The following is a 27,456-nucleotide window of genomic DNA, read 5'->3' as shown; positions in this document are numbered from 1 at the left end:
GTCTGAGATCTACCCAAGACTAATTCTATTCAAGTCTTCAGGAATGGGTCACAGGCATCTGTGTATTAGAAATGTTCTCCAAGAGGCAGGAATGGGCAACCAGGGTTGAGAATTAGTGAGTATTCCTTCAGTGTCCTTATGTTCTCACCTGCAACAATCTCCTTCCTTCCATCTCAGCCACCCGCCCACCCCTCCCCTAGGACCCACCCATCCCCTAGGACGGGGTTCCTCCAGTTGGAACTCCCTCCAGCTGGAATTCCCTCCAGCTGGAATCCCCTCCAGGGCGGAAGCCCCTCCAGGGTGGTCCCTCCAAGGTGGTCCCTCCTTAACCAAAGGCACTCCATCCTTCACATCCAGCTCAGAGCCTACTTCCTCTGAGAAGACCCCCATGAATTTCCATGGTGCTGAAATGCATGTTTTTCTACAGCTTCATGGAGGTATAATTTACATACCACACAATTCACCCATTATAAGCAGTGAGGATTTTCAGTGAATGCATTCAGATGCTCAGCCAGTGCCACAATGCAGTCTTAGAACATCTCCATCACCCCCAAGCAACACTGCCCTCCCAGCCAATCCCCACTTCCATCCCCAACCCTGGGCAACCACGAATCTGCTCTCTCTCCCTATAATTAGGCCTTTTCTGGAAGAATCATATAAATGGAACTGTACAATATGTGTCCTTTTGTATCTGGCATCTTTCACTCAGCACAGTGTTTCTGAGCCAGCTGGGTATTTTTAAACGTACATGGGGATTTGGTATTTAAAGGAATGCTGGCTGAATCCAGCCATAAGCAAATGAATCACTTCTCAATGTGACTCCTCCTCCCCCTCACATCTTTATCTTGTAAGAATGGTGTTTGCATCTTGGTCCTCTCCAGCCAGGCTTGCTTTAGAGGTGCCCTGACTCCCCAACTCCTATACATGTGAAAGGTTTGGCTTGACTCTACCATACTGCATTTTTTTTTTGTATTTTTTTGTAGATTTTTTTTCCCTATAAGTCAGATGCCATAAACACTCAAATAACCCACCTTATAAAAAGTAAGTTTACAATGTCAGAAGAATTCAAATGAAATGTAAACCCTTCTATTTACAATTTTTATACACATAAACCAAATCACAAATACCACAAATAAATGTGGGCTTCCCTGGTGGCTCAGATGGTAAGGAACTTGCATACAGTGCAGGAGACCTGGGTTCCATCCCTGGGTCAGGAAGATAGATCCCTTGGAGAAGGAAATGGCTACCCACTTCAGTATTCTCACCTGGAGAATTTCACGGACAGAGGAGCCTGGTGGACTACAGTCCATGGCGTTGCAAAGAGTCAGACATCACTGAGTGACTAACACTTTCACAAATAAATATTGTTGTAACAATACATTGAATAAACATTCAGATGCTTAATAACTTTTACTTTATTTGTTGTTAACTTACCATTATACTAAGTAATCTATGTAGAGTTTTGAGGTACAATACTTCCATTTTCCTTCATTTACACAGACCTATCTCGTGCCTAATGTCTTGGACCCAAAACCAGTAGCCCAGGGGCACAGAATGATCCAAAGCTCAGAGAAATCACCCACTTGCCCAGCACTGTTGGGAGACTGACTGTGTTACGTTTCCAGTCCTGATGTGCACAGAAGCCCTGGGTCTTGTCAACACGCAAGTCACCAACAGACAGAACTAGCACTCACAAGGTTCTGTCCCAAGAATGCCGAGCGGAACAGGAATGTGACCCGTGCCCACCAGGGCCCCACCCTTGGGGCGCCACGTGGGAGCTGGCCCAGAGTCACTCAAGGACAAGCGCCCTTCCCCAGGTACCTGGGGTGCTTTGCTGAATACCTCTTCTAATTCAGATCATTCTTAGGCCCCTGAAAATAGAACCAGCTTCTTTATTTAACTTCATTGTTATCTACAGTTAAATCAGTGACTGTAAAACTGGCTTCTCAGACCTTCTTAATTACCCAGAAGAAATCCCACAAAAGATGCATTTCCGTGAATAGAGCAGGTGGGCAGCCAGAATAAAATTTCTCTAATAGAGGTGATGTTCCTCCTGGGGTAATGTAAATAAGCCACAATGGTACAATCATTAAAATTAATTATGAGAGTTTTAAAAAAAAGCCACAGGATGGGAATCAGAGGACTGAGTGCTCATCTTGGCCTTTGGCGAGTTAACTGATGCAACCTTGGCTAGACCTGTAACCATCTATGGCCCAGGCTTCTCACCCGTAAGATGTCATGCATGTTGTAGAGAGCTGTGGCTTACCCATTACTGGGGACTCACAAGCAGACCCTGATTGGGCAACAAACAGAATTTTAAAAACAAAGTAGAATACTATAAAGAAGGCTGAGTGCTGAAGAATTGATGCTTTCGAATTGCAGGGCTGGAGAAGACTCAAGAGTCCCTTGGACAGCAAGGAGATCAACCCAGTCAATCCTAAAGCAAATCTACCCTGAATATTCACTGAAAGGACTAATGCTGAAGCTGAAGCTCCATTACTTTGGCTACGTGATGCAAAGAACTGACTCATTGGAAAAGACCCTGATGCTTGGAAAGACTGAGGGCAGGAGGAGAAGGGAGCAACAGAGGATGAGATGGTTGGATGGCATCGCTGATTCAATGGACATGACTTTGAGTAAACTCTTGAGAGATAGTGAAGGACAGGGAAGCCTGGCGTGCAGAAGTCCATGGGGTTACAAAGAGTCAGACACAACTGAGTGACTAAACAACAACAACAAAAATACTATACAGAATGCACCACCTCAAATTAGGGTAAAAATTGCTTCCTGGAACTTCTGTTTGAGATTTATAATATATATATGTGTGTGTGTCTTGAGTAGTGATGTAAAATATCTTTTTTTCTGTGATTTAAAATCAAACTGTCTGGACTTCACTGGTGGTCCAAGGGTTAAGAATCCACCTGTCAATGCAGGGGACATGGATTTGATCCCTGGTCCAGGAAGATCCCCCATGCTGTGCACCAACTGAGCCTGCGAGCCGCAACTACTGAAGCCTGAGTGCCCTAGAGCCCCTGTTCTGCAACAAGAGAAGTCACCACAATGAGAAGCCCACACACCCCAACTGGACAGTAGTCCCCACTCACCGCAACTAGAGAAAGCCTGTGTACAGCAACAAAGACTCACAGCAACCAAAAATTAATAAATTTTAAACATTTTTAAAGAATAATAAAATTAAAAGGTCTGAGAAAGACTTACAAGTCTATGTTCTGGTCAATGCAACAAACATTCACAGAGAAGGACAGCGTGAGGAAGGCCTGGGGACCACATAAACCACTGGTGACAGAGGTTGGTGGTGGGTGGCTGTGCCTATGGCCTATCTGTCTGGAGAAAACCAAGCTCAGCATACCATCCTGAAGCCAGAATGAGACCCTTTCCTGGTACAAACCCAGAGAGGTCAAGCAATCTAGACTTGGCAAGGTCCTGGGGTCCTGAGGACATGGTGGGCAGGTGTGGCAGAAAGTTGCCTGATTTTGCTCCTCGTGGGGCCACGACTCAAATCAGTTCTAAGCGGGCCATCTGCAACAGCATTATGGACAGCGTATGTGTGGATCAACATGTGAAGCAGGTGATGATGTTGACAGGTATGTTCCATAGGAAAGAGTTTTAGGAAGTAAAGTCAGGTAAGAAACAGGCGGGGAGGGGCCTCGGGCTTTACTCAATAAGACCAAGGCAAGGGGGGCAGGGCACTGGAGGGTTCTAAAATGAAGTGGCATGATCTAAATTAAGTTTTAAAGCAATCATTGTAAATCAACTATACTCCAGTAAAATTTTGCAAAAAATAAAAGGATGGAGACAGAGATTATCATACTAAGTGAAGTAAGTCAGAAAGAGACAGATATCATATGATATCACTCATATGTGGAATCTAATTTTTTAAAAATGATACAAATGAACTTATTTGCAAAACAGAAACAGACTCACAGACATATAAAACAAACTTATAGTTACCAAAGGGGAAACGTGGTAGTAAGGGATAAATTAGAAGTTTGGGACTAATATATACACACTGCTATGCATAAAATAGATAACAAACAAGGACCTACTGTATAACACAGGGAATTATACTTGATATTCTGTGATAAATATGGGAAAAGAATCTTTAAAAAGAATGAATACGTGTATATGTGTAACTGAATCACTTTGCTATACACTTGAAACCAATACAGCATTGTATATCAACTATACTTCAATAAAATTTTTTTTTAAATAGCAGTAACCCAGCTACCATATGGACATAGACCTGGGTGGAAAGGTGTCGGTCAAGGTAGAAAGGGGAAGCGTGGACATGAGAAGCCAATCTAATGAGGAGATGACGGGGCAGTGTGGGTGGTGACCAGGGAAGGGATTCCAGAACAGATGAGATGTAGGATTTGAAAGGAAGACAGGAGACAAGGCTGACTTCAAGGTTATGGTCCAGGCACCTGGAAGGATGGAGCTGCCATTTACTATGATGAGAGATGGAGGTTGGGTGGGACATCGGGGAACAAGTTGACACCTCTTGTGTGGGGTTCCTTGAACCTCACAGGGAGATGACAGACAAGTCTAGTGTTCAGGAGAGAAGTCAGAAGGAATATATGAGTTTGGAATTTTTCAGCATATGATGGGTTTAGCACCACAGGACTGGGTGAGGTCAATAGGGTGTAAATATGGATCAAGCAGAGGAGAGGTCCACAGGTGGATGTCAGGACCCTCCAGCACTCAGAGGTCAGCAGAGGGACTGAGTCAAGTGGGAAGAAAATCCTGGGCAGATGGCGCTCTGGAAGCCAAGGGAAGAAGCAGTTCCCAGGGGAGGAAAAGGACAAACGTGCGACAAGTCTAGGGAGAGGAGGACTAGGAGGTCCTTAGTGACTGTGATGGGCAGTTTCATCAGAGTTTGTAGAGGCGTCAGCAGAGCTGGGAATGTTGACTGGGGCAGGTTTCAGAGAGAAAGGGAGGGGAGGAACTGGGAAAAGCCAGTGGAGATGACTCCTCCCAGAATTCTCCAGGAAAACAAAGCAGGAAAATAGGACAGAAGCAGGAAGAAGTGGGAGCAGGAGATAAGCCTCTTTTCTCAAATGGGTGATAAAGCAGTGTGTGCACGTGCAGAAGACGATCCAGTGGAGAGCAGAAAGCAGAGCTGGGGGGCAGGGGGAGTTCCAGGGATGGCATCTGGCACCAAAACAGGGAGGGGGTGGCTCAGAGCCGGATACGTTATTTCCAGTCTCAGGAGGAGTGTGAAGGATGCAGGCACAGATGCTGGCAGGGAGTGATGTGATGCTGGCGGGAAGCAATGTGAACTACGTGAGTCCTCCTTTCTTCAGAAATTCCGGAGCCTGCAAAACCTGAATGAGGTCTGGGATTCCAGGCTGATGAAGAGGTTAAATCATCCAGGCCAAGGGAGGTAATGGGGTCATGCAGTGACCAATAAGACTAGTTCATCTCCCCTTTCCCAATGAACCTCAACATCTGCATTAGAAAAAGACCACAAACTTCGGCTCTGACAATAAAAATTGAGTCCTTACTTTTAAAAATTGATTTCCAGTGTTGTGTTAATTTCTGCTGCATGGCAAAGTGATTTGGTTATACAGATAGGGCTTCCCTAGTAGCTCAAATAGTAAAGAATATGCCTTCAATTCAGGAGATATGGGTTCAATCCCTGGGTTGGGAAGATCCCCTGGAGAAGGAAATGGCAACCCACTCCTGTATTCTTGCCTGGAGAGCTCCATGGAGAGAGGAGCCTGGTGGGCTACAGTCCATGGGGTCGCAAAGAGTTCGACATGACTGAGTGACTAACACATACATTCTTTTTCAATATACTTTTCCACCAAGGTTTATCATTGGATATTGAATACAATTCTCTGTGCTATACAGTAGGAGCTTATTGTTTTATTATCCATTTAATATCCATTTTATTATCCATTCTCTACTTAAAAGTTTATGTCTGCTAACCCCAAAGATTTTATTAGCTGCTTAAAGTTGGAAAACAAATCATATCATTGCTGCAAGTTCTCAGTTTCTCTATCTGAACACAAGGAGTTACTTTTGCTTTTACTTTTACTTTTGTATTTTCTATAAATACATATAGAAGTTCTCAGCTAATGAAAATTCAAGTTTCAGGAACACCATAAAATATAATTTTTATAGAGTTAGACACCATGCAAAACAGAGTAAAAATACTAACACATGCCCCCAAATACTAAACGATAAGTTTACTCTGATAGGTTTTACCATATGATTGGGAAGCCCATTTATGGCAGCTTGAATCATATTTGTAGATCTTATTTCTTAAGCTGGGTGGTAATTACACAGATTTTCCTCTTGTTGATGTTCTATGTATTTTCTGTATACCTTGAAAATATTTTTTCACCCTTTTAAGTCTTTTGTTGCATCCTGCTCTACACACTCAAGTGTCCAACTTTTCCTTTCTACCCTGGAACATGTAGGGCTGGCTCTCCTGAGTGATCAGGGGGCTGGATCCAGGGCTTGGCTATCAGATGGGGTCACATTCAAAAACCAAGGAGATGAGGATTTCCCTGGGGGTCCAGTGACTAAGATTTTGCCTTCCAATACAGGGGGTTGCAGATTTGATTCCGTAAGCCTTGTGACCAAAGAACCAAAACATAAAACAGAAGCAATATTGTAATAAATTAAATTAAGACTTTAAAAAAGGTCCATATTAAAAAAAATTTTTTTTAATCAATGGGAAGATACATAGTTGTACACGGTTAATATACACTCTGCTTCTTGAGTCCATCTCCTGAGTGTCTATCTAGAAGCAGTGCCACCTCAATCACAATAAGCACTCTCAGCACACAGACCTTGGTCTCTAAATACCATTCTCTAATAAAAGGAACCAGGGATTCTTGGAGAAACAGTAGATTCCAGGGCTGGGCAGGGAAAATCTAAGTTGAGCCTGGAGCATCTTGTTGTAACAGAAAGTAAGGAAATACTCAAAAGACTAAAGCCTGGGGGCATGTCAAAGAAACACAGGAGCCAACTAAATTAGCTTCCAATGATCAAAGCTCAACAATTTAGGCAGCAAAATAAATAATGTAGGACTGCATTATAAACCAAAGTATAAAATAAACATTCATGAGTCCATACTGATACAAATAAAATTTGAATAAATAAATCAGTAAGGGAAAACAGACAAGTCTCTGATACAGAAAAGTTCTATATAATTCATGTAGATATTCTCCTGTCAAGGAGGTTGAACATGACTGCCCACTCCTTAATGTGGACTGTTCATCTGACTGCTTTCCAGAGCAGAGTGTGGAAAAGGCAACCTTACAGAAGAGAAACCAGGCAAAGACTACATCATCCAGTGATCAAGGCCAAGGTCAGCAGTGATCCATCATGGTGACAGCTATACCTCTGCCACAGGTTGAGAATGGCTCTTCACCTCTGTGGTCTTTCTCCCCAAAACCCCAAATCCAGTCTAACCATAAGTAAAACATCAGATAAGCTGAAATTCAGGGAAATTCTACAAAATACCAAGCCTGCTGCTAAGTCGCTTCAGTCCTGTCTGACTCTATGTGACCCCATAGACAGCAGCCCACCAGACTCCCCTGTCCCTGGGATTCTCCAGGCAAGAACACTGGAGTGGGTTGCCATTTCCTTCTCCTATGCATGAAAGTGAAAAGTGAAAGTGAAGTCGCTCAGTCGTTTCCGACTCTTAGCGACCCCACGGACTGCGACCCACCAGGCTCCTCCGTCCATGGGATTTTCCAGGCAAGAGTGCTGGAGTAGGGTGCCATTGCCTTCTCCGAAATACCAAGCCAGTCCTCCTCAAAACTATCAAGGTCATCAGAAACAAGGAGAGTCAGAAACTGTTCCCAGCCCAGAGGAGGTTAAGGAGACAAGATGACTAAATGCAATGCAGGGTCCTGCATGGGATCCTGAGACAGAAAAAGGACATTAGGTAAAAACTAAGGCATAAGAGGGCTTCTCAGGTGACGCTAGTGGTAAAGAACCCACCTGCCAATGCAGGAGATGTAAGAGATGCAGTTCGATCCCTGGGTTCGGGAAGATCCCCGGAGGAGGGCAAGGCAACCCACTCCAGTATTCTTGCCTGGAGAATCCCATGGACAGAGGAGCCTGGCGGGCTACAGTCTATAGAGTCGCAAAGAGTCAGACATGAATGAAGTGACTTAGCATGCATGCATCAAGGACATAACAGCACATGAGGGTGGCCTGTGTGATGAGTAGGGTCTCCGGGTAAATCTCTGAACCTCTACAAGCCTCAGGCTCCTGCTGTGTTCAAACCAACCCAGGGCTGTTTTGAAGTGGATTCAAAGCTCAAACACCCCCGAACACAGGGAAACACTATATATGGACATCACCATGCTATCACTTCTCCCCAGCATATAGAAACCCAGATTTCCATGCACCCATCCAGAGAACTGTGCTCCCTGGCACCTCATTTGGCTATGCAACTCATTATACTAATTATTCTTTAAATCTGCGGATGTTCCTTGAAAAGCTGCTTTATTTATAAACAAGTTGCCTGACAGCAAACCTTGGAGCAGAAGTATTAGCTTCAAAAGCCGCCAATTCAAACATCAGCAATTCAGAGGAAAAACCATAAATGGCCTAGCACCTAATCCCAGTGCTGAATAAAAAATCCATCATTACCTTGCAGCAATATCTACGACCAAGATTTCTAATCTCTGGAGGCAAGTTTCTAAGGCAAAAACAGCTCGGATTTTAAGGCAAATTTTATGATGCTATGGAGCCAGGAGGTCTGGTCCCAAGGCAGCTGTGAGGCCAAGTCTTTCCATCCTCGATGGTGGGGCCAGGCTATCGGACACCTTGCTGCCCGGCCACGGAGGTGGAGCTGGTTGGAAGAAGTAGAGAAGCCTGCAGAGCCCAGGCTCAGGGCAGCTGGCTCCTCTCGAGGCTGGGGGGCAGTTCCAGAGGCCTGGGTCTGGTGCAGGAGAGATAGCGGAGGGGGAGCGATGACCACTCCCTGATGCTCTAAGGAGAGAGCACAGCCCCTCAGGAACAGCCCGGTCCTCTCTGCCTCTGCACACACATCGGGCCATGCCCTTGAGGATGGATGGGCAGTCAAATCCCCAGCGGCGCAAACACACGAATGGGGTGCCCACTCATCACTCCCTGGGGAGCTGCCTGTGCATTTCAGCAGATGTTTCCTGCTAACAGCGCCGTGTGGATTGTTCCCGAAGAGCAGCAGGCAGAACACTCACCTCCCAAAAGCTGCCAGCACACTGAGGCAGGGGAGAGAAGGTCTGGTGCCCCAAACAGGCTCCCATTATTCACCACAGCATCCCCCCACCAAGTGGGTGAGCGAGGCAGGCAGAGGGGGCCAGTGGATCCATAAAGAGCCCATGGGCTTGCCAAGCAAGGCCTTTGGGTTTGGAGTGGGAAGCAAGAGAGATGGTGGATGGAGTGAGGGGTGCAGCCACACCCAAGGAGGGGTGAGGGAGATTGGGCAGCAGATGAGATCCCCGGAAAAGCTCCCCCACCACCAGTGTTCTGGGTGGGTCCTTCAGCATCCCTGTGCTATGCTGAGCCAACCCAGGCCCACTCAGCCATCCGACGTGCCAGGGGCCACATAGCCAGGATCCCAACACAGCCACCTACACCATGACCCAGGGGGAGTTTCTGAAAAACCTGACCATGAGCAAAGTCTACCCACCCACCCAAAGCAGTGTCTCAGGGACTCACGCTGAAGTTGAGAATCCACAGCATATCTAGGGGCCTGAGAACAGCAGGGACTCTGATGTACACCCCACCTTCCCTGGGAGACACAGGCCCTGCGTGGGCACCTCCAGGCAGCTCGGCCTTCCTTGTTGTTGTTATTGTTGTTCAGTCATTCAGTTGGTTTAGACTCTTTGCAACCCCATGGACTGTAGCATGCCAGGCTTCCCTGTCCTTCACCATCTCCCAGAGTTTGCTCAAACTCATGTCCATTGAGTCAGTGATGCCATCCAACCATCTCGCCCTCTGCCTTCCTCAGGCTGCACCTGAGGCCTCCTCCCACCCTCTTCTTCCTGTCTGACACTCTCCCTCCCCAGCTTCCTTGCAGGCTGCTCCCTCAACAAGGTTCACACATATTTAATACTGCCTTAGGTCTGCTTCTCAGAAGACCTGACCTAACCCAGTTCCTTCCAAGAAAGAAAACAGAATAAAAAACACACACACATGCAAAAAAAAAAAAAAAACTTCAATACACCCTTAGAAAGCACAGAGCCAAAGACACAAGTCTATTTATGGATAAATTTACAATAAAAGTTCTAAGAAAATATGAGAGACAGCCACTACTGTCGCAAGAAGGGGAGAAGCTTACACCCGTAGGACCAGGCTGGCTGCTCACTCTCATGACTTCTACAATTTCTTTTAATTTTTCACTACCAAAATAAACTTCATACAAAACAACAAAGCATAAGACAAATAATTTAGCCTAATACATGACTATTAAACACCCTGGTAACCTCAGCTTGGTAAGAAGACAGATTGTGCCAGCCACCCCTGAGGCTGCCTCGATGCCGCTCAGAGACCAGGCACCCACTGTGTGCACCCTGAACACCTCGACTGTGTGGTCATCACCGCCTCACTTCTCCTTAACCATTTTCCACTGAGCACCCAGCCCTCAACATTGAGTACGTTACCTTCAACCCAACGGCTTCTACTGCTCTTTTTGTGTGTGTTAGTCACTCAATCGTGTTCAACTCTTTGTGACTCCATGGACTGTAGCCCACCAGGCTCCTCTCTCCATGGGATTCACCAGGCAAGAATACTGGAGTGGGTGCCATTCTCTTCTCCAGGGGATCTTCCCAAGCCAGGGATCGAACCCAGGTCTCCAGCATTGCAGGTGGATTCTTTATCGTCTGAACCACCAAGGAAGCTTCTTTGTACCCTTGCAATTTATTCACCACAGACACTGAGTCATTTGTTGGAGAGCATTTCCCCTGACTGAGATTTTGATGACTGTCCCTACAGCTGAGGAGAACATCGTTCTCTGTCCTCTGCCCTCCAGCAGATTGGTGGTGAGAAATTGGATTCACGTTAGAATTTGGAGGCAAACGACTTCCCTGGCAACGTGGTGCCCTTCCTCAAGAGGCAGGAGCTCCAGACGCCTCTTTCTGCTACGTCACCTGGCATCAGTACCACCACCCAGGATGTCTGTTCATGCAGCCACATGCTGGACCCCTTCTGAACATACACCCCTTCTGAAACTCCCTCACCTGCCACTGGGCTGCCCTGCTATAGCTCATACAGGAAAGCAAGATAAACAATTGTCTTTTCTGTTATTTAACAAAGTTCAAAAAAATCATTCTCCAAAGGTGAGCAATTAGGTTGTTTTGTTTTTCTTAGTATCATTCAGAAATCACAGAAAACTCTAATTAGAAAAGATATATGCACCCCAGTGTTTACTGCAGTGCCAGTTACAAAAACCGGGACAAGGAAGCAATGTAAGTGTGCATCAACAGAGGATTAGATAATGAAGATGTGCTACATATACACAATGGAATATTACTTGGCCATAAAAGGAATGAATAAATGAGACTTGGAACAACATGAATGGACCTAGAGATGATCATACTAAGTGAGACCAGACAGAGAAAGAAAAATACCATTTGATATCACTTATATGTGAAATCTAACAGTGATTCAAACTTATTTACAAAACAGAAACAGACTCAAAGACATAGAAAACAAGCTTATGGTTACTAAAGGGGAAAAGGAAGAGGGATAAATTAGGAGTTTGGGATTACTATTTAGACACCACTATATATAAAATGGATAATCAGCAAGGACCTCCTGTACAGCACAGGGAACTCTACTCAATATTCTGTAATAACCCATAATGGAAAAGAATCTGAAAAGGAATAGACATATGTACATGCAGAACTGAATCACTGTGCTGTACACCCGAAACTAACCAACACTGTAAATCAACTATACTTCAGTTTTTTTAAAACAAAGAACTCCAGATTTAAACATCTTAAATGCATTTCAATCTGCTGCAGTCTTTCCTCTTACTGATGTTCTAACTGTCCCATCTTTGGTCTCTGCAAATCCCAGGTCCTTTTAATACCATCCCAGTGAGTCTGAAGGTTTCTCTTTGACAAAATGTTCCAGGTACAACTTGTACAGTTTCTATTCTTGACCCAGAATCCGGGTCAAGACTGAATTTCAAAACTGAATTTCAAGACCACCATCAGGGGCCTGGGTATCTTCCTGCTGTTGGCGAAGCCACCATTTCCAGGCCTCTCTGGGCAACACAGCTGGTTAGAGGAGCTAATGTTTAATGGGAAGAGAGTCTCAGTTTCACAAGATGAAAAGAGTTCTGAACATGTATGGTGGTGATGGCTGCAAACAACATGAATGTACTTAATGTCACAGAGCCGAACACTTAAAAATGGTGAAAAAGGACAGTTTTATGTTGTGTTTATTTTACCATAGTTTTTTAAAAAGCACTGAATATAACTGATTTATACAATTTTCACACAACAGTAGGATACAGATTCTATTCAAGTTCCCACAGGCTATAAACTAGGAGACACTGGAACATATCCAGGGACATAAGACAAAGTGCAAAAAAATTATGCTGAATTGGTTCATAGTGCTTTTCAGGTCTATTATATCCTTCTACTTCTCTGTATATTCATTCTACTAATTATTGAGAGTTTGATACTGAAACCCCAGCTAAAAAATCTTAATTTATCTACTTAAAAAATAATTGTAATATATAGTAAAACTATATGTAACTTTGCTCTGTATTTTCCAAGTATCCTGTAAATGTGTTATCATACTTTCATAATTTAAAAATTAAAAAGGAAAGAGAGAAAAATAAATTAAAAGCACTGAAAATTTTTTTCAATAATCAAGTCCCACACAAAAGTCAACACTGACCAGGAAATCCAGATGGTACATAAACACTTCTAACAGACTCTTGTTCACTAGTGAGCAACAGTGGGTGAGGATGAATTAAACTTGTTTCAGTGCTACTTTTCAATCAACTTCAAAGACTTTAGGACATAAATACATCATTCAGCCCTAACTATTTAATATGGAAAGCTAGACACTGTGAAATTAAGGCAACATCAAGGGTGCTATGATCTAAGAAAGTTTAGAAATCTCTAAACTGGTGGATCCTAAGGAAGGTTCCGGTTTCTTCTAATCACAACTAACTCCATGGCTGTATAATTTAGCAATCCCACTCCTGGGCATATATCTGGAGAAAACCATTCTTCAAAAGGATCCACGCACCCCAATGTTCACAGCAGCACTATGCACAACAGCCAGGATATGAAAGCAACCTAGATGTCCACTGAGAGATAAATGGATAAAGAAGATGTGGTACGTATACACAATGGAATATTACTCAGCCATCAAAAAGAATGAAATAATGCCATTTGTAGCAACACAAGGGACTTAGAGATTATCATGCTAAGTGAAATAAGGTAGACAGAGAAAGACAAATGCCACATGATATCACTTGCATGTAGAATCTAAAATATAATGCAAATGAACTTCTAGATGTTCAAGCTGGTTTTAGAAAAGGCAGAGGAACCAGAGATCAAATTGCCAACATCTGCTGGATCATGGAAAAAGCAAGAGAGTTCCATAAAAACATCTATTTCTGCTTTATTGACTATGCCAAAGCCTTTGACTATGTGGATCACAATAAACTGTGGAAAATTCTGAAAGAGATGGGAATACCAGACCACCTGAACAGCCTCTTGAGAAACCTGTATGCAGGTCAGGAAGCAACAGTTAGAACTGGACATGGAAAAACAGACTGGTTCCAAGTAGGAAAAGGAGTATGTTAAGGCTGTATATTGTCACCCTGCTTATTTAACTTATATGCAGAGTACATCATGAGAAACGCTGGGCTGGAAGAAGCACAAGCTGGAATCAAGATTGCCGGGAGAAATATCAATAACCTCAGATGCAGATGACACCACCTGTATGGCAGAAAGTGAAGAAGAACTAAAGAGCTTCTTGATGAAAGTGAAAGAGGAGAGTGAAAAAGTTGGCTTAAAGCTCAACATTCAGAAAACGAAGATCATGGCATCTGGTCCCATCACTTCATGGGAAATAGATGGAGAAACAGTGGAAACAGTGGCTGACTTTATTTTCTGGGGCTCCAAAATCACTGCAGATGGTGATTGCAGCCATAAAATTAAAAGACGCTTACTTCTTAGAAGGAAAGTTATGACCAACCTAGACAGCATATTCAAAAGCAGAGACATTACTTTGCCAACAAAGGTCCATCTAGCCAAGGCTATGGTTTTTCCAGTGGTCATGTATGGATGTGACAGTTGGACTATAAAGAAAGCTGAGCACCAAAGAATTGATGCTTTTGAACTGTGTCATTGGAGAAGACTCTTGGGAGTCCCTTGGACTGCAAGGAGATCCAACCAGGACTAAAGGAGATCTGTCCTGGGTGTTCATTGGAAGGACTGATGTTGAAGCTGAAACACCAATACTTTGGCCACCTGATGCGAAGAGCTGACTCATTGGAAAAGACCCTGATGCTGGGAAAGATTGAGGGCAGGAGGAGAAGGGAATGACAGAGGATGAGATGGTTGGATGGCATCATCGACTCGATGGACATGGGTTTGGGTGGACTCCGGGAGTTGGTGATGGACAGGGAGGCCTGGCATACTGAGGTTCATCGGGTCACAAAGAGTTGGACACGACTGAGTGACTGAACTGAACTGAACTGAACTGAACTTACCTACAAAACAGAAAACAGACGAGGAGGTAGGGAAGGGATGGAGTGGGAATTTGGGGTTAGCAGATGCACACTATCATACATAGGATGGATAAACAGCAAGGTCCTACCATACAGCATAGGGAACTACATTCAATATCCTGTGATAAACCATAATGGAGAAGAACATGAAAATAATGTATTTGTATTAATATAACTGAGTCACTTTGCTGTACAGAGAAATTAAGACAACATTGTAAATCAAAAAATACATCAATAAAATTTTAAAATCTTAATAGTAATAACTCCCTATCCTCTGTGGTTTCAGGACAGTGGCTCAGTTTTACTGAGATTTATGTGCGGGACCCAGGATGATGTAGCTCCAGGACCTAGTGCAGTGCCCTCTGGGGAGCAGCCCTCCCGGGGCCCGCATGCTTTATCCATCCAAACAGCAGTGGGCAGAGCCAGGCAGCAAACCCACTGTGTGACATGTGAGCCCAGCCATGGCAGAGTTGCCTGGAGGGGATGCCATCCTGCGGAGGCCAGTGCACCTGAGCTTGACCATCTGGACGCAGCCTCAGACCCCAGCCCACGCAGCTGGGTAAGGAGACAGAATGTGCCAGACAGATCCCAGCCCAGGTCCCCCGCATTGACCACACCCCTTGTGACACCCCTGCAGGCAGGACCCAGCTGTCCCCTTGGCTGGGCACACTGGGCACAGGCTCAGATGGCCTCGAGGCCAATGCCCGGCACACGCAGGTGTGTCCGTGTGCACCAGAGTCTGCTCTCCTGCAGGCACAGCCAGGAGGAGCTGAACAGCACTTGGCCGTTGATCAACTGCCTCCTCTTTCTGCATAAACATCCCTGTCAGATGCACACTGCCATCACGCCCATTTCACAGATAGGAAGGAGGGAAGACGGAGGTTCAGAGAGGTGGAGGCTCCCAGGGGTCACCAGAGTCAGTAGTCTGACAAGTCAGGATCTGTCTCCATCTCTGGTCCCTCCATCCTAGCTCTGCCACCAGTTCCCCACCCCCACTGCTACCTGCCCTGACTCATCATCACCTGATCCCCAACCTGCCCCCACCCAGGTCCCTCTCTGCTTCTCTTTCACTCCCTTTGGCATCCACCCACCAGCCCAAGGGCTCTGTGAACACTGGCCACTCCCGCCCCCTCTCCGCGCCCTGGCTCTCGTCCCCAGGCGCTGAGCTGTGGAGAGGAACTCAGAAGGCATTGGGTGTCTGGCATGTGCTGACCCGTGGGTGTGATTACCTTGTGCTGGGAACTGCCTGGGACCCCAGGGACGAGGTGGCCTGTGCGCTGAGCCATCACCCACCATGTTGACACAGTCCCAGGACTGGCTGGGGTGCTCTGCTCTCCAAGGCACAGGATCCTTCTCCTGCCAATGCTTTTGTGTCCCGAGGGAGGGGAACCCCAGCCCCCAGCCCCTAGCACAGAACCAACGTGGAAGGTAACAGAAGACCAGCTGCCTGAGGCCCAGAGACCATGGCTTCTACCTGAAGCATCTTCCTCAAGAAAAAACTGTGCATGGAGGGTTGGCAGAAAGACAGCCACACGGCAAACCTGGAGGGGCCCGGTCAGGACACTGCATCCCCGTCATACATGGGGAGGTTCCAGCAGACCCACGAGGATGGCTGCCAGAGATGCCAGGATCTCTGCAAAACCAAGTTCTCTATTTCCAACTAGACTGAAACACCTCCCAGGAGGAAAGCACTTCCCTTCATTTCCCTACAGGCAATCAAATAAACAGACAGCAGGCCAATATCAAGACCTCCAAACTGACCTGAATGCATGCCATGCACAGCAGATCCTGGTCTGGGAACAGACTCCTGCATCACGTGGGGTTAACAGAGCCATGCTCTGCGTGAACTAATGAAACTTTAAGATTACACAGGGAACTTACAAAACAGAAGCAGACTCAAAGACTTAGAGAATGACCTTATGGTCACCATGGAGAAGGCAGGGGTGGAGGGATAGATTGAGAGTTTGGGACTGACATGTACACATGGCTTTATTTAAAATGGATAAACAACAGGACCTATTGTACAACACAGAGAACTCGGCTCAATGTTATGTGGTGGCCTAGATGGGAAAAACATTTGAAAAAAGATACATGTATATGAAGAACTGAATCACTGTGCTATACACCTGAAACTAACACAACAGTGTCAATAACTCTACCCCAATATTAAATAAAAATTTTTAAAAATCGTATAACAAACCATAATGGAAAAGAATGTAATAAAAAAAGAATACATATATGTAGAACTGAGTCACTTTGCTGTACAGCAGTAACTAACCCAACATTGTAAATCAACTATCCTTCAATTGAAAATTTAAAAGCTATTACATTTTTTTTTAAAGCATATGAACTAACATGGTATCAAACTAAGCTAAACAGAAATGACTCTCTTCGCTTGGATAAGTGGGGGGACCTGAACAAGGAACACCTGGCAGGCTCCCACCCTCAGCAAAGATCATCAGGGTCTCCTGTGGGGGCCTGTCCACACGGGAATCTATCTGAGCTGGACAGAGGCTGTGAGGATTGCCGACTCCCCCACATCTCCACTCCAGCTCCTCCTTCAAGACTGCACTGCAGCCTTGACCTTCTGCCCCCTCTAGTAATGACCCCCAGGAAGGCTTCCGCCTGTGCCCAGAGAGGATCACAAGGTGGCCCTAAGCTTTGCTGGCCCTAGAATCCCTCAGGGACGATTTCAAAGCTACCTGCTGCAACCCCGAGCTGCACGTTCCCAACCTGACTGTGCAAGCAAGACATTATAGAGCCTGCAACCAGCAGGGCCACGCACCATCCACACCACACCTGCCAGAGTCCACAGATGAAGGAAGGAAGGCTAGAAGGGCAGCAGGGCCACAAGGCAAGTCAGATGACAGAGGCCCCAGGAGTCTAGGCCACCACACAGAGCTCTACTTTCCTTAAGGAGGCCTTGATGTAGGGAAACATCAACCAACATAAAGGGTTTCCCTGGTGGCTCAGACAGCAAAGAATCTGCCTGCAACGCAGGAGACATGGGTATGATCTCTGGGTTGGGAAGATCCCCTGGAGAAGAGAATGGCAATCCACTCCAGTATTCTTGCCTGGAGAATTCCATGGACAGAGGAACCTGGCGGGTTACGGTCCATGGAGTCACAGAGTCAGATACAACTGAATGACTAACACACATACAAACACACACACTCAAAATCAACATAAAAGTTCAAAGCAATATGGAGTTGGAGAACTATGTCTTCCTCCTTCCAACTCAGCCTGCATGGGGAAATAGAGAAACACTGCTTTCTTCTTTGATGATGACAGTACTGGGTCTGCGTGGGGCACGGCCCTGGATGACCCACTCGACGCCTGCTGTGCCCTGTTAGGACCTCACTGTGTGAGCAGCTGGTTAGCGCAACAAGGAGGTCACACCCCCATCTTCAGCCTCCACCCCATTCAGAGGCCTGCCTCCCTGCCACCTGTTCTTCTGCTGGGGACACACCATGGACCAGCCACAGCAGCATCCACGTAGCAAAGCAGGCGTTAGCCAAGCTCATGGGATCCATGATTCCTCTTAGTCATACTCATCTGTGACTGCCATGCCCAGCACATGTCTGGGGAAGAGAAGGGGAGGAAGAAAGGCAAGCAAACAGGTTGGCTTGCTCCAGAACCCACAGCGCAGCCAGGCAGGTGTTCTTGAAAGGACTATTATGGTGGGGACTGCCTCCCCATGTCCATCTCCACTATTTTCCTTACAAACAGAACTTGGATTTTAAGGTGAACCACACCTTGTCCCATTCGCCTAGTTGGGGCAGTGTAACTAGCTTCTGGTCAAAAAGATATAAATAAGACTCCCAAAAATAACCCTTAAAGGCAGCTTGCTCAGCTTGGAGACAGATCCCTTTTCCTCACCTTTCCTCCTTCTGCTGCCTGGAACACAAATCTGATGGCTGGAGCTCCAGCAGCCATCTTGGGCCACAAGATGCTTTGCAATGAAAGCCATGTCTTAAGACAGTGGAACAAAAAGATACAAGAGGTCACTATCGATAATAATCTCATGAAGCTGCCCACCTCTGGCATTCTTTTAAGTGAAACACTAACTTCCTTCTTGTTAAAGATACTGTAGCCAGATTTAATCCTAAGGAAACGGCAACCCACTCCAGTATTCATGCCTGGAAAACCCCATGGACCTAGGAGCCTCGTGGGCTACAGTCCATGGGGTTGCAAAGAGTCGGACACAACTGAGCGACTTCTGTGTGTGTGTGTGTGATATAACAGAATAAGCCTTCTATTTCCCATAAAAGGTCCTATTTCCCAGAAAAGCAGATTAGGGCACTCTGCTTAGACATTCTTTTCCCTTTCCTCTGGCCTCACTCTCTGATAGAAACACTGTGACTGGACAACCCTGGGCAGCTCAGCTACCAGGTGCAACTTGGGGCAGTCCTGCAAGTGTGACCATCTTCTACACTTCTAGGGGCCTCTGGGAACAAAGCCCTGAGGCTGACAGGTGACAGTTATGAGCCACCATGGGTCCCCACAACAAAAAGACTCCCAGTCAAGGATGAGCCCACACAGGTACCCAAGAGACCATGCCCATCTGGGCCCTAGGGACTTTACTGGTCACTGCATGGCCTTTGTTTTGCCTCAGAAAAATTTCCCTCTTCCTTATCTCATCAAGATCAGCATTTCACCCACCAGTCCTCAACAACAGGGTCTACAGAACAGACAAGGATGGCTGGACTCCAAGTATGTGGGCACCTGCTTTGCACAATTAGAACATCACTAACCCCCGGTCCTCCCCCGTGGAGGACTGTGCATGGCTTCTGGTACACCTCCTATCCCATGTGTGTTGCCCACACTCAGAATCAAAGGGCAAGCTTCGAACAGTCTCCCCCTTGCCCAAAACCCTGCCAAGTCCCCACTGCCCCAGGACACAGTCCAAGCTCCTTACCTTCATCCCCAAAGCTACAGAGAGCTGGCCACCTGCCTGTCCCACCTGCCTCCACTCCCTCACTTTTCCCCAGCACTGACTCTCCCCAAGTTCACGGGCCCTACCTGGTCCCAGGACACGGGCAGGTCTCTGCCCACCCAGAAGCCACTGCGTCCTGCGTCCCTCCAGGCTGGTCTCTTCCTGCATATGCCTCCGTGCATAATTAGTTCTTCCAGAACCTTCCCTAGTGCCCTGTGCTGCAGTCCACATAGGACCCCCTCCTTGGGCTCCAGCGTCAGATCCCAGGTTTTGGGCTCCCTGGGGGTGGGAACAGTCTGTCAGTATTACCTCCTCTGCAGAAGAAGGGCTGATACACAGCCGGGAGGGGCAGGTGCACTGGAGAAAAGTGCCCCACAGGCTGACTGTGTAACCTGTCAGCCCCACCACACGCCCCAGGCCAGTGACCTGTGGGGTCACAGACTCCTCCAAGGTCAGCAGACATGAGGTCTTCACAGCTGAGGCTATGGACAGGGCTTGCCTTGCTCTAGACACCATTTCCCAGCAGACAGGGCCGCCCCAGGCATCCCCTCACCATTCCCTCTCTTTCTTTGTCTGAAGAGGCTTCGTTTTCATTCCTGCTGCAAGCAGGCGGTGCCTGGCCTTACTGTCCAGAACCGAAAGTCACAGCTCTGCCCCTCAAGGATGTCAGTCACTGCTGCTGGGATGTCCACTGTCCTCCACCTCCAGGGAACTCTGGTCCTCCTGCCACAGGCCCCTGCAAGAAGCTGAGGCAGGTCTGCCCTGAGGGATAGAGAGAGTGTCACAAAGCCCAGGTGCAGTTCCATGGCCATAGCAGCAGGTCCCGGACCTTCAAGGTCCCAGACAGGCCCTCTGCCATCACTGCTGCACGCGGCATGGTCCAGCTGCTGTCACAGCTGTCCACACCTGCTCACCTGGGGTAGGAGTGCCTGCGCTTCGAAACCACCCTCCGTGCGACGGGGCCTCAGTGTCCCTCAGGCCTGCAGCAGGGAGGCAGGGGTCCCCGCTTCACCCTCCATGACTCTCAGGCTCCTGCCCGAGAGCAGAGTCCACCTGCCTAGCTCACTAGGCTCCAGACACAGGCAGTACCTCTGTGCCTGGCCCAGCTCAGCCTAGAGGGCCCGTAAGCCGAGGTGCATCCTCAGCGATGCTGCTCATCAGCGTGTCTGGTAAAACACCTTGTGCCCGGAAGTGCCACAGACAAACATCTGCAAGCGTCACTCTGAGTCCTGCCTGGACAACCGCAGCCTCGGAAAGGACTGAGCAGGTCCCGCCTCAGGATTGGGCAGGGGCCTCCCCTCGGATGAGCCGCCCCCGCCTGGTGCTCTGCAGGATGGAAGGAGGAGGGACGGGCAGAGACCCCCCGCCCCCACCTAGGACGGCCGGTGGAAGTCAATAGGGACACTGGGGAGAGGCCCGCTGGGAGGCTGCAAAGGCCCTTGGGTCACTCCCCCACCACAGGACAGCAGACCTGGTGCATGTTGGTCATGGCAGCCACTCTCCCTCAGGCCTGCCCACGACTGGAAGGTACCCACATCCGAACCTGCCCCGGGGGCTAGTTCTTTCTCTACCCAAATGACCCTTCAGGGAGGCCCTGAACTTTCTGCTGTTCTGAGGCAATAACATGTTCTCAGTGACTTTTAGCACTAGGGGCTGTCTCATTTCAGGAAGAAAAGGGAGTCATCTTGGGCGCTCTGGAGCATCTTCCATCTCTCTGGAGCCTGGCCCATCGTGGGAGTGGGCAGTGCAGGGAGGGCCATGTGTCCCCTTTGCACAGAACTGTTGCAGGAAGGGGACCCCTTTCAGGGTCCAAGAACGGATTCTTGTCCAACACTCGGAAAGGCATCATCTGGAGGGTGGATCAGAAGGAGCATGGTGCCTCTGCTCAGTGACACGGACCGAAAGTGGTGACCTCGCAGCCTTGTGTGGTCGGGTTCAGGTCATCACCAAACAGCAGCACTGCTGCTTCAGGAGATGACTGGAGAGACACCCTCACTTTGCAAAGTTGGACAATTAAGACAGTTTCTGGAGTTTGCTGAGGGAGCATTATGCATTCCAGGAGCTGTTTCTCCCTGTGAGAGGCCAGAGTGGTCATTTCTGGGGTCTGGTGGTGCCTAAGAGTTAATTGGGATGTTGTTGTCTAGGTTTGGCTTGGAGATGAGAAAGCTTTGTGTTTCTTCAAATTAGCACTAATTTAAAATTACAATTTTAGTCTTAATTGTATGTACTTGGGGATCCCATTTAAGCCTCTGGAAATAATTGCAGGGTAATATTTTGGGAAGTCATATTAAAATGCACAGATGTTGTCTGGAGACAGGCCTCTGGGGGTGGGCAGAGCCCTGGTAGAGAGGGGTCTGGGGCAGCTTTCACAGCTGGTCCACGTCCCCTCCCCACTCCCAGTATGGCTACTGGAGGGGCTGCAGGTAGAACCCTTCTGAACTTAGTATAAACTGAACCCACCCCTCCTTACTGAATCTGGCACTGCCAGGACCCAGGAAGCCAAGGCCATGTGGTCACCATGCCACAGCCTGAGCTGCTGGAATCAAGGTAGGGGGAAAGGGCTGGAAGGATGGGCCAGCAAGGTCCTGGAGCATCCCCTGCCCACAGGGTGCAGAGGTGGTGCTGGCAGGTGCAGGTGTCATATTCACTAGGAGCCCTTCCAAACCCTGGGGCTCTGGGTGGGCCCCATGTGAGCCCAGGCTCTGTGCCCAGGATCGGGCATGCAGTGAGGGGTCGACTGATCACAGAGGGGTTTATGATCTGAGGGTGGTCCTACCCACCCCCCCACCCTGGGAATGTCTGGGAAGAGCACAGAGGGCCTCTCCCCTCTCTCGCAAAGGATGTGGGCGCCTGCAAGCACTGCATTTGTCCTGAAGACATACCCTGAAAGCCCTTTTCCACCTGTGCTGGTGGGGCTGGAGGCTGGGCCCTCAGAAAGGTGGGGGATAGGGTCTTTGGGGCCACCGTAGCACTTCCCCCTCCTCCTAATTCCTTGTTCTACAGAATACAAGTAGGCCAATATTACCCTGTAAGTAAACAACCGAGATAAATGCTTCCATTTGAGCAAAGAAGCGACATCATCTTTAGCGAGTGGGTGATGGAGCCAGGCTGCCTTGTACAAGAACTCTGGTCTTTAGGAATACATATTTTTTCCCTTCCCCTGATGCAATTAGGAAAATAATATTTTTTTACACTTGCAATTAAGAGCAGAACAGATGGCAATGGTTTAAAAATCTGTTCATGAGACTTGATACTGGGGGTGGGGGGCATTGTTGATGAGACATAGAGGACGGGGCGACTCTGTTTTTCTTGCTGCGTGGAAGGCCCACTATTGTGATCCCCAAAACAAAGTACTGGGGGCTTAAGGAAAGGGATGAGAAAGAAGGTTCATCCACAATAAGAGGGCAAAACGGCTGGCGATTTAGAAGTGACAGCAGGAAAGCCCACCTGCTTCTGTGCGGCTGGGCCCGCCCTGCTGCCCAGCAAGGCTGCAACCCCAGGACCCCCACAGCACCATTATCACCTCGTGTTCCTCTTGGCAGTGCTGGGCCATTTTCTCCATCCACTGAGGACTTTCAGAGCCTCCCAGACATGGGTTCCCTCATCTGTGCTTCAAATTTACCAAGATCACAAGACATGAGAGAAATCCTACAAATTAGCCATCACTGTGGCCAAGTGGCTTGGCTTCTTGATCACCTTGGTTTATTCATTCAGAACCGGCTGAAACCAAACTGGATCCTATAGGGCTCCTGGGCACGGAAACCTTGCTCTGTCCCCCATTTCTTGATTATAGGAAATAAGCTTCATTCAGCCCCCGTGACCTTCCCTGGGTTCCAATGGACAGGTTCAAGCAGTTGCTAATTAGGGATGGGAGAGGAGACAAGGGAGAAGCATTCAAGAAACAATAGTGCAGGGACTTCGCTGGTGGCCCAGTGGCTAAGACTCTGTGTTCCCAAAGGAGCGGGCCCAGGTTCAATCCCTGGTCAGGGAACTAAGATCCCATAGGCCACAAGTAAGAGTTTTCATGCCATGACTAAAAGATCCCGCATGACACAGCAAAGATTGAAGATCCCTGTGCTGCAACTAAGACCAACACAGCCAAATAAATGTATTTTTTAAAAGAAGAAGAAAGCAGATATTAAAAAAAAAAAAAAGAACCAGTAGTGCAGCCTTGGGGCAGGGTCCTGGTTCCTCAAGGATACACATATTATTACACCTTTGAGTTCTACAGGAATTAAGTTGCCCCCCCACCCAGATGGGGGATGGAATGAGGATATGGACCCTCATGACTTCAGTTAACTAAAGCTTGGACTCTGTTGATTTTTTGCCCCAATTCTATGCTGGATTCCCCTCTGCTCAAGTTCCCTCATGGATATGCATGTACCCTTAGCTTAAAACTTCCTGTTTTATGGAGATGCTGCTTTGGGAAAGATCCCCGGTGTTTTCCTCACTTACTGCAGGTAATAATATATCCTTCCTTCTCTCGATCTTTGGCTTGGTTGTGTCTATTGGCTCAAACCCACCAAGAGGTGAACCCAGTTTTGGGGTGACATACCCCCTCCCCCAAGGAGAAGGCAATGGCACCCCACTCCAGTACTCTTGCCTGGAAAATCCCATGGACGGAGGAGCCTGGTGGGCTACAGTCCATGGGGTCGCGAAGAGTCGGACACGACTGAGCAAATTCACTTTCACTTTTCACTTTCATGCATTGGAGAAGGAAATGGCAACCCACTCCAGTATTCTTGCCTGGAGAATCCCAGGGACGGGGGAGCCTGGTGGGCTGCCATCTATGGGGTCGCACAGAGTCGGATACAACTGACGTGACTTAGCAGCAGCAGCAGCAGCAACCCCCTCCCCCACACCTTCTCACCACACCAACAGGCTCCTGCTGATAACAGTGGGTACCAGCTGAAAGAACTCCAAGACCAGACTCTCTCTGAGACTCAGGGCTGAGAGAAGCTCAGTCTCCAGAGGGGAGGCCAAACCTAGGCCTCTGTCACCTACAACTTCAGGAGATACGACACACAGCAGCCCAGCTCCTACTGCATACTCAGTCACTAAGTTGTGTCTGACTCTTTCCGATCCTTTGGACTGTAGTCCACCCAGCTCCTCTATCCATGGGATTTCCCATCAAGAATACTGGAATAGGTTACCATTTCCTACTCCGGGGATCTTCCCGACCCAGGGACTGAACCTGCGTCTCTTGCATCTCCTGCACTGCAGGCAGATTCTTTACTCACTGAGCCATCGGGAAAGCCCCAGTTCCTAATGAGATTTACACAAACTCACACAAGAAAGTCCTTTTACCTTAGTTCCTACTTTCCATTATAACATATCTGACTTTCAACAACAAATTAGAAAGCATGTCAAAGGCAAAAAAAAATAATTTTTTAAAAACCCATACTCTAAAGAGATAAAGCAAGCATCCTAACCAGACTCAGATATGATACAGATTTTGGAATGAACAGACTGGAAATTTAAAGTAACTATGATTCATATGTTACAGGCTCTGATGGGAGAAGACAGCATGCAAGAACAGATGGGTAATGTGAGCAGAGCTATGGAGAGTCTAAGAAAGAATCCAAAGGAGATGCTAGAAATTTTTTGAAAACTGGTAATAGAAAGGAAAAATGTCTTTGATGGGCTCATCCGCAGACTTAATACAGCTGAGGGGAAAATCAGAGAGCTGGAAGACAGGCCAATAGAAACTTGCCAAATTGAAATTTTGCAAAAAAAAGGTCAGTCCAGGGGTGAAAGCAGAGACAGAATAGAGCATCCAAGGACCACGGGACAATATTAAAAATATAACATACATGTACCTGGAAGACCCAAAGGAAATAAATGAGATAATGAGGAAGAAAACATATTTGAGGTAATAATGTCTGACAATTCTTCTAAAATTAACAACAGATACCAAACCACAGATTCGGGAATCTCAAAGAACACCAAGCAGAATAAATACTTTTAAAAGAAAAACAAGTGATTAACAGATGCGAACTATTATATATAGGATAGGTAAACAATAAGGTCATACTGTGTAGCACAGAGATCTATGTTCAATAGTCTGTGATAAACCATAATGGAAAAGAATATAAAAAATAATACACATATAACTGATTTCACTTTGCTGTACAGTAGAAATTAACACAACATTGTAAATCAACTATACTTCAATAAAATAAGTTTAAAAACAACAACAAAAACTACACCTAGGCATATCATACTCAAACTGTAGCAAACCACAGACAAAGAGAAAATCAATACATCAATGCCATTTTAGGAACTTCCCTAGTGGTCCAGTGGTTAAGAATCTGCATGCCAATGCAGGGGACATGGGAACTAAGTTCCTGGTCTGGAAACTAACATCCCACATGCCGTGGAGCAACTAAGCCCATCCGCCACAACTACGGAGCCTGCACGCTGACACTACTGAAGCCCAAGCACCCTCTAGCCCGTGCTCTGCAACAAGAGAAGCCACTGCAACGAGAAGCCTGCGCACTGCAACTAGAGAAAGCTTGAATGCAGCAACAAAGACCCATCGCAGCATAAATAAACAGAATAAATAGAAAACAGAGTTTGTCAGAGTGAATAAAAACACAAGACCCAACTGGATGCTGTCTATAAGAAACCCGTGTTAAATATAAAGACTCTGATAGGTTGAAAGTAAAGAGATGGAAAAAGATATACCATGCTAATTACAGTTGAAAGAAAACTAGAATATCAGTACTCATTTCAGACAAAGCAGACTTCAGAACAAGGAAAACCATCAGGGATAAAAAGGAGGCATTACAATGAGATGCATAATTCAGTTCAGTTCTCCAACAAGAGATCAAAATTGTAAATGGCTATGCACGTAACAGAGCATCAAAATATATGAGGCAAAACTGATAGAACTGGGAAGAGAGATGGGCAAATCCATTATTATAATTGGAGACATCCACATCCCCCATCAGTAACCAATAGAACAAGTAGGCAGAAAATCAACAAGGATGGTTCCCCTGGACAGCACTGCCCATCAGAATGAAATTAAACTAAAAATCGATAAAGGAAGATGGGTGAAATCCCCAAATATCTGGAAATTAAACAACATCATTCTAAACAACACATGGGTCAATGAGGAAATACCAGAAGAATTTTTTTTTAGTTTTTTTAACTAAATGAAAATAAAAATACCACTTGTCAAAATTTCCGTAGTGTAACAAAAGCAGTGCTTATCAGAAATATATAGCATTAAATGTACACATCAGAAAAGAAGAAAGTATAAAATCAATAACCTAGGCTTCTACCTCAGGAAACAAAATGAAGGGAAAATGATGCCTGAAACAAGCAAAGGAAATATCATAAAAATTAGAGCATAAATCAATTAAGTTGAAAACAAGAAGAAAAAAAGAAAATCAATGAACCTGAAATCTATTTTATTGACCAGTTGCTCAGTCACTCAGTCATGTCTGATTCTTTGTAGCCCCAAGGACTGTAGTCTGCCAGTCTCCTCTGTCCATGTAATTTTCTAGGCAAGAGTACTGGAGTGGGTTGTCATTTCATACTCCAGGAGATCTCCCCGACTCAGGGATCGAACCCATATCTCTGACGTCTCCTGCATTGGCAGGTGGGGTCTTTACCACTGGGCCACCATACTGACCAGGCTAACTAAGGGATACAAGATACAAACTACCAATACCAAAAAAAGGAAGAGGAGTCATCAACACTGATCTCATAGAGAAGGATAATAATATAACATTAAAAGGAGGATTTGATTACATAAAAGAGCACTATAAAGAACTCTGTGCCCCCA

General features: G+C 46.7%; 1 protein-coding gene across 12 annotated transcripts in view; it reads right to left on the bottom strand.

The window, feature by feature from the left end:
- APBA2 (amyloid beta precursor protein binding family A member 2) overlaps positions 1-27,456 on the bottom strand; it is a 138,740-nt gene that overhangs the window by 81,089 nt on the left and 30,195 nt on the right. The gene's annotated exons all lie outside the window — the stretch shown is intronic.

This window comes from Bos taurus, chromosome 21 (genome assembly GCF_002263795.3).
Source record: "Bos taurus isolate L1 Dominette 01449 registration number 42190680 breed Hereford chromosome 21, ARS-UCD2.0, whole genome shotgun sequence".
Taxonomy (NCBI): domain Eukaryota; kingdom Metazoa; phylum Chordata; class Mammalia; order Artiodactyla; family Bovidae; genus Bos; species Bos taurus.
The sequence above is the reverse complement of the archived record's forward strand: the minus strand, read 5'-3'. Positions and strand labels throughout refer to the sequence as shown.